General features: G+C 36.3%; 1 long non-coding RNA gene across 1 annotated transcript; it reads right to left on the bottom strand.

Moving 5' to 3' along the window:
• Positions 1 to 8,396: 8,396 nt before the first annotated feature.
• Positions 8,397 to 10,905, bottom strand: LOC129903223 (uncharacterized). The gene is made up of 2 exons (XR_008770219.1): positions 10,656 to 10,905; positions 8,397 to 8,630 (listed from the first exon to the last, which is right to left on the bottom strand). It is a non-coding gene; the product is annotated as an uncharacterized LOC129903223 (long non-coding RNA).
• Between the last annotated feature and the right edge of the window lie 355 nt (positions 10,906 to 11,260).

Raw genomic sequence — 11,260 nt, 5'->3', positions numbered from 1 at the left:
TTTTCTCGCTCGTATTCTCGACTAGTTCTTTTGTTAGTTAAGGCGTTAACGGAAATTGGGCAGCACCTCTCCTATAACATGCCAAATTTGAATTTCCAATAACATCCATAATAACTAAAAAAAACCAACAACAACAACCTGCATCATATATACAATCAATTCAAATCAACGTTACACAATACAAACTCCAAACAACTTTAACTCAGCTAGAAAGACTTTAATTTAGATTAGTTCTAACGTGAAGCATCTTTATGAAATTTTCATATTTCCAGCCATATAAAAGACGTTTAATACACTACATAATAACACCATAACCTCTAAATTGAAAGGAAAGACCTTACCTTACCCAAAATTGGCCAAAACTCACGAAAACCCACTTCGAAAACCTCTTGATGTGCTGAAATGGAGCTGACTATTTGTGTCACTTCTTTGCTGCCCCAAATTGTGATTTTATGCTATTAAACACTGTTATGTAATCGTGGTATACGTTAAATAATATTTTACAGAACAAAAGTCGGAGGCTTACCTCAAGGTGGCCAAACCTGTAGCCCTCCTCCTCTTGCTCCAAACATTTTTCTCTTCAAGTTTCTAGGTGTAGGGCTGAAGAAATTCAAAGTGGCCATTTCGAGTTCTAAAATCTATCTTCAGAATGTCAGATTCCCTTACTTGGAGTTGATGATAACCCGATCGGAGATCAATATTTGAAAAGTTGCTCGCTCCTTCAAGTTGATCAAATACGTCATCAATCCTTTAAATGGGATACTTATTTTAATTGTGACCTTGTCAAGTGCTGGTAATCAATACACATATGGAGAGAACCATATTTCTTCCTAACAAAGAGAACTGGAGCACCCTATGGAGAGATACTTGATCTAATGAAAACCTTATCCAACAAACCCTTAAACTGATCCTTTTAACTTTTTCAATTTTGACGGGGTCATTTAGTAAGGCAGAATAGAGATAGGTTGAGTATCGGGGAAGAGATTGATACCAAAGTCTATTTCCCTTTCGCGAGGAATCCCTGGGAGATTATCTAGAAAAACTTTTGAACACTCATTAACAACTGGAATTGACTCTAGAGTAGAAGTTTTGGAATTAGTATCTCTAACCCAAACTAGATGTAGATACAACCTTTGAAAATTATTTTTTAAGCTTTAAGGTATAAGATGAATTGACCCTTAAATACGGAATTGCTACCTTTCAATTCTAGAAAAGACTTATTTCGAAACTAAAACATAACCATACGGGTTCTATACTATTTAGAAGAATAACATGCATGAAGTCAATCCATACTTAGAATAGAATCGAAATCGATTATATCCAGCTCTACAAGATCGATTGGGTGATTTTATGAAAAACTAAAATTGGGCAATTTCTATAGATTCTGTTAGTCACAATTGGATCACCAATAGAAGTATAGACCCAAAACGGCTCTAGCAAGATATCGGGACTAAAAATGAATCTCAAGCAAGATAAGGAGTAATAAATTATGAGGAGAACCTGGATCTAACAATACATAAACATCGAGGTCAAAGAATTTTAACATACCAGTCATAACATCAGGGGAATCCTCTAACTACCGATGAGTCTGAAGGTGATATAATTTGTTTTGGCGTTGATTGCCACCCAAAGTAGCAGCATACTGATTCGGATGACCGGTAGCCTGAATCTAGGACTGGGGTCTAGCCCCACTCCTACACTCTTTTACATGATGACTCAGCTTTCCACACTTGTATCAAACATCTAATTCTGCTAAGCACACTCCTCTATGGATGTTTTCTACACTTCTTGCATAGAGAGGTAAATTGGCCACCCAGAGCTCCTCTTTGTGCCTTAGGATTAGGCACCTTGTCCTTCTCGAATCTTAGAACTAGAGTATTTGATGAACTTTGGCATTGAAACTTTTGGCCTTGTCCAAAACTACCATTATGACCATCAGATTTTGAATGAGAAAACCTATCTTCATACCGAGCCCTCTTGGATTCCATTATCTTTCTCTCTTTAAGCTTCTTCACTTTAATTTTCTTGGCATAAGTCATGAGTCTAGAAATATCCATCTCCTTGATGGGCATAGGAGTTCAGCATTCTTTCATCACCAAGTCTGATAAACCCTAGATAAACTTACTCATTCAGGCACGAGAGTTAGTTACCAAGGATGGAGCATACTTGGACAACTTTGTGAACTTAAGGGCATACTCCCTCACACTCATGTTTCCTTGCTTGAGGTTTATAAATTCCAACACTTTCGCCTCCCTGAACTGAAGTGTGAAGAAGTTATCAAGAAAAGAAACTTTGAAATTTTCCCAACCTATGGGATCCTATTCAACTCTTTCTGTTTTCTATTGGTTGTTTTGAACTTGAGTGACACCCTATAGTTTATAGGCCGCCAAATCCGCCTTCTCCTCTGGAGACACTCCCATATTATCAATAATCCTATACAAGTCATCAACAAAGTCTTGGGGACCCTCATCTACCTTCGATCCATGAAACTTGGAAGGGTTAATCTGTTTGAATTCTCTAACACTTGAAGCCAGTGTGATCACATTTGGAGTAGTATCTACTCCTCGATTCACTTAAGTAGTCACAGTGTCATGACCCAAACTAGGGCCAAGTCGCAACACGGTGATTGGGATGTGAAGGACACCAACCATAAACTATTTTAGCATATATCACATATATAAGGTAAAGAACATGATAAAGATACGAGAAAGTAATCATCACAAGGAAATGGGACTAAGGGAAATTAATTCAATAGATGTCCAAATCGGACTACATCATAAGTCATCTAAATATGCCTCTAGTCTAGTGTTTGATGAGGGCTTAGGACAAGATCCTAACTCACCCAAACAATAGAAGTAAGTCAAGTATGGAAATGAGAAACAAATTCATTGTCCTCGATAAGATGATCACTCACCAACTATTAATATGTAACTAGCCACGAATAAGAATGTCGTGAGTGTCGTTCGTCCCTACATTATGAGAAAATGTAGGAAAAATAAGTGTTTGTATGTTTGAATGTACAAAGTATGTGAAGTATGAATGAACAAGTAAAGGAACATGAATAATATGCCATAAGATGCATGACCAATCATAATGAACATGAGTAAGGCTTAAAATATTTAAAAATAGATAAAACTCATGGTCAATGCATATCATAAAACTTCATCTTATAACTTGTAGATTAACTTCAACTTGTATGGAATAAGACCTTTAACCAGCATCTAAGACCATGTGAGCTATTACATGGAATCCGATGGAATACTCATCGAGAAGGGGGAGGCAACCTTACTAGCGTATACTCCGTCATGGTACTCACCTCAACTCACCTATGCTATATGTGGATCCACTATCTAGGACATGAAGGCAATCTTATGCGGGCAATATAGTTTGTGGCTTTAGGTTTCTACTAGGATTTCTTTGGGTAACTAACTGTGTTATTAGACCAAACCCTACCTAGAAGCCCTCTCGGTGCTTAGTCAATATACCAATGAAAAGTCATAAAAATATGATCATAACATAATAGGAAAAGATAGTACCTATCAATCCATCTTTAAAACATATTAGGCATAGCTTATTAACTTAGTGATTAATAAGAATCCATAACTTTAATGAGAATTGTCCTTATCGCCATCTTATAAAATGATTGTGTGAGAATTGCACTTATCACACCATAATAACATCTTTAACCTTAACTTTGATCATCATCATAACTTTCATCATAAAATCAGAATCTTAACTTTAAATCATAGAACTTCCATTGAAAATTATTGAACTAATGATCAACTCATAAAATCATCTCTAACTTTCATAATGATAAATTAAAAGTATATTTATGCATGGGAATTCATACTTCATCTCAAAATTATACAATTCATATGAAAACATGCTTATAATGATCATCGATAACATCTAAAAATGAAATTAAATCAGCCCAATACAATTCATCCAAACTAGTTTTCATAATTCAATTGAAATTGAAAGAAACTTTGAATTTTTTTTAGGACTTCATGGGTGAAAGAAACCCATGAATAAATCCACATATACATCGATTGAATTCACTAAGAATTTAAGAAGAACCTTGAAGAAATCTGGAAACCCTAGCTTGAGCTTGAAGAAGAAACCTTGTGAGACTTGGAGTTCTTGCATTAGAGAAATTTTAGGAGAATAAATTGAATAGGAGGAGAATATGAAGAATTGAATGTCTATAGACTTTGACCTTGTCCATTAAAGAGTCTAGGTTCATTGAATCAAACTTTGGAAAAGAAATAATTACCCCTCATTAAACTTCATATTTTGGGCCTACGAGACCTTCCTACGGATTGTAGAAGAATTAACGAGTCATCAAAATGATTCATCATGCAGGTGTGAAAAAAGCCTGATTTTTGAGTCTCTGAAGTTTGCAAACGGGTCATTTATACGACTCTTAAACTTCATTATGACTCATCAAATCCATCTGTGTTGCAGCTCTCAAAATATGCAAAAATATAGGTCTCTGAAGTTTTGATACGACTAATTTCCATAACTCATAATAACTTCTATGAACCATCTTATCAAGTCATAGAATTGACCCTAAGGGAATTCTGAAACATAGCCTCAAGGCTCTTCCTATGAGTTGTGTCTACGGGTCATATAGAACATAAATAGTAGTAATTATGATTTGTACGACCTTCTTCTGAGTTTGGTCATGATCAACTACTAAGTGTCACTCCATGACTCATTCCTATGAGTCATAGGACTATCTACGAGTCGTAGAGTAATTCGTAGGGCTGAAGTCAGTCAAAATTTCGAGGATTTCTTTTGGATTCCAATTCTCGACTTTCAAGGTCTTACAATATCTCCCTCTTGGGAACATTCGTCCTTAAATGAGACTAAATTATCATATATAGGATACGGAAAAAGGACTAGAAATCCAACATGAACATGATAACACCTTAAAATGCATGGAACATGAAAACTTTAACTTAACATAAAATCATATCTTTAAAATCAACTTTCATGAACATGCATGCATATGAATGACATATGAGGAACTGAATACGTAAGAATTTAATTAACCTTGAATAATAACAAGTTAATACCTTAGGCTTGAGTAGACGGAAAGAGGTACGGGTATCGTTTCATCATATCCGCCTCCGCTTCCCACGTAGCACTTTCTACATATTAATTTCTCGATAACACCTTCACGGATACAACTTCTTTATTCCTTAACTTCTTAACTTGCCGGTCTAAGATTTCCACCAAAACTTCTTCATAAGTCAAATTCACTTCAACACTTACATCCTCCAAAGAGACAATGGAATTTGGATCACCCACGAACTTCCTCAACATAGACACATGAATAACTGGGTGAACCATAGCTAATTTATGTGATAAATCTAACTCATAAGCCACGTTGCTAACACATCTATATATCCTATTAGGTCCAACATATCTAGGAATTATTTTTCCTTTCTTACCAAAGTGCATTACACACTTCATGGGTGAAACCTTCAAATAGAACTAATCATCCAACTCAAATTTGAGGTCTCTTTTCCTAATATTGGAATAGGACTTTGACGACTTTGGGCCGTCGTTAAGAGAGGTGAAGATACGGGGCCTATGAGTTCTTAGTCATGTCTTTCAGGTTGACCAATGCCCCCACAACATTTATGGATTTGACCATCATCGATCCCTATATTAGTATTGTAAATGCATTCCTCATCCCCTCTCTCAAATTATGGGGTACATACTCTTCCCAAAAAGCCTCGTATAACTAGGTCCATGTCATCGACACTGATCCTGCGAGTCTGCACCTAAGATAAGATCTCCACCACTTCATTGCTAGTCCATCTAGTTGGAAAGTAGTGTAATAAACCACGTAAAACTCCACCAATCCAAGGTTATGCAACCTCTCCTAGCAACTAACTAAAAACTCATGGGCATCCTCGCCCGCGACACTCAAGAACTTGGGAGGGGACAATCTAATAAGCCTTTGCAATATCTTTATCTCCCTCTGCAGTCATAACCAGTTTAGCTTCCATGTGCTGAATAACTGTGGGAATAGGCTGAATCACCGGATGGGAAGCTGTGGTAGTAAGATGTAGAACTAGGGTCGGATCATATTGTGCCCCTGCCTGCCTTGAAGTTTGAGCCTCCTCTTGGACTTGGGGTCCGACTGATGTGCTAGGCAATGTCCCTGCTTGGGACATACCCTCCATGAAGCTGAGTATATAGGATAGAGTATCCTATAATGCTGGTGTGGCTATGAATCAAGGTGGAGGCTGGTATGGATGCTCTTCCACCGGCTAAGGCTCAAACTACTCAACTTCTATATCCGACTTCAGCACAGGTGCTATGGTTTGAGATCTACCTCAGCCTCTATGTCAACATCGATCCCAATCCTGAATTGAGGCACTATATATAGGCCCAGGGGGTCCTAGTAAGCCCCGAGTGGATCCATTCCTTGTCATCTGAGAAAGAGTGAAACAAATAGGATTTAGAGGTATTTTTCATCGTCAGCACACAATCTGAAACAAGAATTGTGAATGAATTCCTAAAACTGTCCTATAGCTTCCCAAAGATAAGATACGGATGTCATTTTACCGATCGGTGGAAGTCTACTAGACACTTGCCCCTATAATGGTGAGATCGGTAGACCTAAGGTCTGATACCAGTCTTTCATAACCCGAATCTGGACCATGATGGTGCCTATTATAACCCCCGAGTAGGCAAGCCAAGCCTAACCAAGCGAAAGTCAAACCTTATTTTAAATAAATAATAATTAACATAATAAGGTAGAAGCAAAGAGAATATAACCACAAAAAGTCAGGCCAGGGTATAGATATGTAAATACGATCCAAAATATACAAAAGGCCCTATAGTAACCAAAAATGATGAACTAACACTAGATCAAATCCCAGAACTTGTGTCATCTATATAGGAGCTACTAATTACAATGCGCAAAATATATATAAATATACAATGCAAAACTGACTGTATAAAATACAAATACAAGTCAGAGAAAAAGAGGGAATATAGCAAGTCTCTGAATGCCAGAAGCTAACTATAATTCGAATCTTCCACATCTATGGATGATCAGGGGTGCGTTGAGGGTGGCTCGAACTGGGAGCTATATAAAAAGGATACAGAAGTATAGTATGGTACCAAAACATGGGGTACTTATAAGAATCATAGGCCGACCAAGCTCAGAAAGATTAAATATATAATAAGCAGCATGATGATAATAATAATAACTGGGAAGAAGCATCAGATCTAAGATTACCTGGGAAAAAGGGCACGAGAAGACCATACAATAATCAAGTAAACCCAATAAATCAGTAATCACACCAATAATCTCGACTCATAAAATACCAGAAGAAAGCCCAAGTGTAAACTCATAATTATGGCTCATTATCACTTAAAAACATCACGAGGCGCATAAAATAACAATCGAGCTCATCAATAAAAGGTCCGTCCAGAGTCATACTTCGAGCTCATCAACATTGAAATAATAATCTCGAAGGGTTGAAAAACTAAAACTGAAACTAGTCACTAATGATGATTATCGACTCAAAATTCGCTCAAAGGGATATCAACACTCACATCACCAACCTAATCACAAGTTACAACCCAAAATACATCAATTCCAACCAACAAAGTCTAAAAGAAGGAAGCCATAACCTTCCTCAAAGCTGAAACCGGACACGAACTGCTAAACTTGAGCTTTTCCCTTTCGGGCTGCCTCGAAAGGATCCCAGTCAATCAAATTATCGAAGAACACAACAAACTAAAGCCAACGATACCCATATTACTATTTAAAATAGGACCAAAATTGGGTCAAAATTTGACATTGGGACCGGCACATGAAATCAAAAAATCAACTCCGTCACAAGGTCCCAAATAACCTAAGTAACATGTCCCAAAAATGGGCACATACCGAGCACCGGAAGAATCATACAAATCCACCTATTAAAAGTCTTAGAATAGCCAAAAAATGCAAAGAAAAGTGAGATTTACCTCAAAGAAAGCCTTCGCTCCTAATTATGAATGTACCAATGAATTTCCCTCGAAAATCAATGCAATTTAGCCTATTGGATCACCAAAATCACCAAAATATAGAGGGAAAATTTGAGTTTGGGAGTTAGGGATCAAATATAAAAAAGAGACCAAAATAGGGATTTTATGTTGCTTAAGTGAAGCCTCGGTGTTCGCTTAAGAGACCACCTCAAAGAGGCGGGACTCGCTTTAGCTGTCACGACCCAACCCCGTAGGCCGTGACTGGTGCCCGAATTGAGCACCCAAACGTACCCTTATCCCAAATTAGCCTTTTAACCGAATAAACAAAGGTAGTGATTAAAAAAAATTGCTAAATAGATCAAAAAATAGATGTAGGCATGAGGGATGATAGGCCGTCACAAAACACACAAAACCCAAACCATATATACAAAACCCACAACATAAATCTGTCTACAAACCTCTACAGATGATAGCATAGTCATATGACGGGACAGAGCCCCGTCGTACCCCTGACCAAAATATCCAAATATGCAGAGATAAAGTCAGTACCAAAATACAAGCTCCGAACAAGGGAGCACTGTCAATGACGCAGCAAATATCCTAAACAGATGGATCAGCAAATCGAACTTCGGTACCTGCGGGCATGTAATGCAGCCCCCCCGAAGAAAGGGGGTCAGTACGGAAAATGTACCGAATATGTAAAGCATGCACTGTAATATATAAAATCATAATCTGAATAGTATATGAAAAACATGAAATCAACGTTTAGAATTTCAAAATGCTTATCAAAATCTCAAACCATATATGCACAGACATATGCCATATCCGACCCCATTATGGACTCGGTGAACAAAGTGTGGTTGCCCTCCCATCATCGGCACCACGGCACAGCATAACACCAGAGTAGGAAATATCTCCGTAACAAATCATATCATATCAGATGGCCATATCAAATCATATCATATCACAAACATATATGTACATGGCACAGCATAACTCTGTGGCATAACATTTACCGCCCTATGTACATGTCATACCTGCCCCCTCACGTTGGGACACGGCGAACAATGCAGAGAAATACGCACGAAAACATATCCTGGCCCAGGCTCAGTGAAAGAAACATTGAGGCATCCACGAGTGGAGTAGTGAGAAACTAAATGCAATTTAAATTACAAAACATTTATACAGACTCGATGGCATAATTTCGATAACAAATCATAAAAGGAAACTTGAATAATAATAATAGTACAAGTACTTCCAATATCACAATAGTCTACGTAAAAATAGTATTTTCCGAATCATCTCCGTACTTCCAAATATATTATGGGAATTAACGGAATAATTATTCATATAATATTAGGAAGCATAGCAAAGAGTTTCTTTCAAATTCTACCTACCGTAATTCAAACGGAATAACGAAGAAAAATTCGGAATAGTGGGGCCCACCTCGATCAAATGAAGTGGCGTATACGACTCACGTGCGTTAGACTTCATAATATTATTTAGAAGAGTTTCAAGGTATTCGGAATTCATTTGTGCAAAATCTAGAAGTTTAGACAATTTTTCCAAAACTATTCATAATTACCTAATTCAATTCTATTGAATAGAAAAGGGAAATTTTCGAGCGTCGATTTCGAAGAGTAGAGTGATCCCCGAGGTTCGTATTCACTCCTATTACATCTAGGACATGCCAAGAGAAGAAAATGTAAAGCTTTACATACTTTTTTGGCCTTTTACGGTTGTCCAAGTTCAATTCCCGTTTCCTCCAAAATCTACAATTGGTCACATTTACCAATTACTATTCATAAGACTTTAAGAATTCAATTTTTCCAATACTTGTCTACAAAAATTTCGGCAGCATCTCCCCTATATATATGACACCCCGAGATTACAACTCGGCCACAATATTAACAACCAAGCCAACAACAACACCAATTCCATCGATAATCAATTTAACACACCATAACATAAATTGGTGTAATTTTCCAATTAGTGCAACAACTTTCAACCAAACTTTGCATTTCCAAATAAATATGAATATCTCATATCCATAATTAATTTCAACTCATTCCAACATAAGTGAAAAATATTCCAAGTAAGCTATCCAATTTTTATCAATTCCATATTTCACTCAAAAATTCCATAAATACAACAAAAATATTATAATTCATTTTCTTCCTCCAACTTCATAATCAAATTCATTTCCTTCTTTCAACTTCACAACCAACAACAACACTCCATACTTTTAATAATTTACCTCCATATTCTTATAATATCATACTCAAATTACATAATTCCTACAAACTAGTTTAATACCAACTTACACCATTTAAACTTCATTTATATCCCCAAAATCATAACCACAACTAACAAATTATACAAACTTAATTTTTTTCCAATTACATCACCTAACCCATATTTCCAACTTCAATAAATTTCATCCAACTTCCATTTTCAACATCAAATAACTATCATAACTACTATACAAATACTACACAAAAATACTACACAAAAATTGAATAAATCTTACTCATATAAAAACATGTATACATGGCACCATATTACCATATAAACTTTCATATTTCCATAAATTCCACACACCTCCACATACTACAACATCAACAAACTTCATAACACAAAGAAATTAGATTAATTCTTACCTTTTCTTTCACTTCCCCAAATCTCCAAATCAACTAAACAAGTCTCCAAACTTCCAAAACAACTACACCATGTTGTAGAGCACCCTTGACTTAGTAAGAATACTAGGAGAAAATAATTTTTGGAGCAAGATTTCAATTTTCTCCCTATTTTTTTTTCCTTGATCGATTTTCCCCTTATTTTCTTTTCCTTTGTTTTTTTTTCTTCTTTCTTGAATTGTCTTGAAAGTTCTAAGAGTTGATGATTTAAAGGCCTTCATGAGAAATTCCAACTTTGCCCCAAATCTTTTCTAATATTTCCAAGTTTAAATTCTAATTTTGCCCTCAACCTTTTATAGTATTTCCACATGGGAAATTCTAATTTTGCCCTTAACCTTTTATAGTATTTCCACATGGGAAATTCTAATTTTTCCCTTAACCTTTTATAGTATTTCCACATGAGAAATTCTAATTTTGCCCTAACAAAATTCCAATATTTCCACATCTCAATTTAGTCATAAGAATTTTGTATCCAACAAGGTCAAACATAGCCTTGCCCTTGACTTATTACCATTATCCCCAAATTGTCCTAATGTGAAAATTATGGGTTATAACATTAGCAATACCAG

Source organism: Solanum dulcamara, chromosome 9 (assembly GCF_947179165.1).
Source record: "Solanum dulcamara chromosome 9, daSolDulc1.2, whole genome shotgun sequence".
Taxonomy (NCBI): domain Eukaryota; kingdom Viridiplantae; phylum Streptophyta; class Magnoliopsida; order Solanales; family Solanaceae; genus Solanum; species Solanum dulcamara.
The sequence above is the reverse complement of the archived record's forward strand: the minus strand, read 5'-3'. Positions and strand labels throughout refer to the sequence as shown.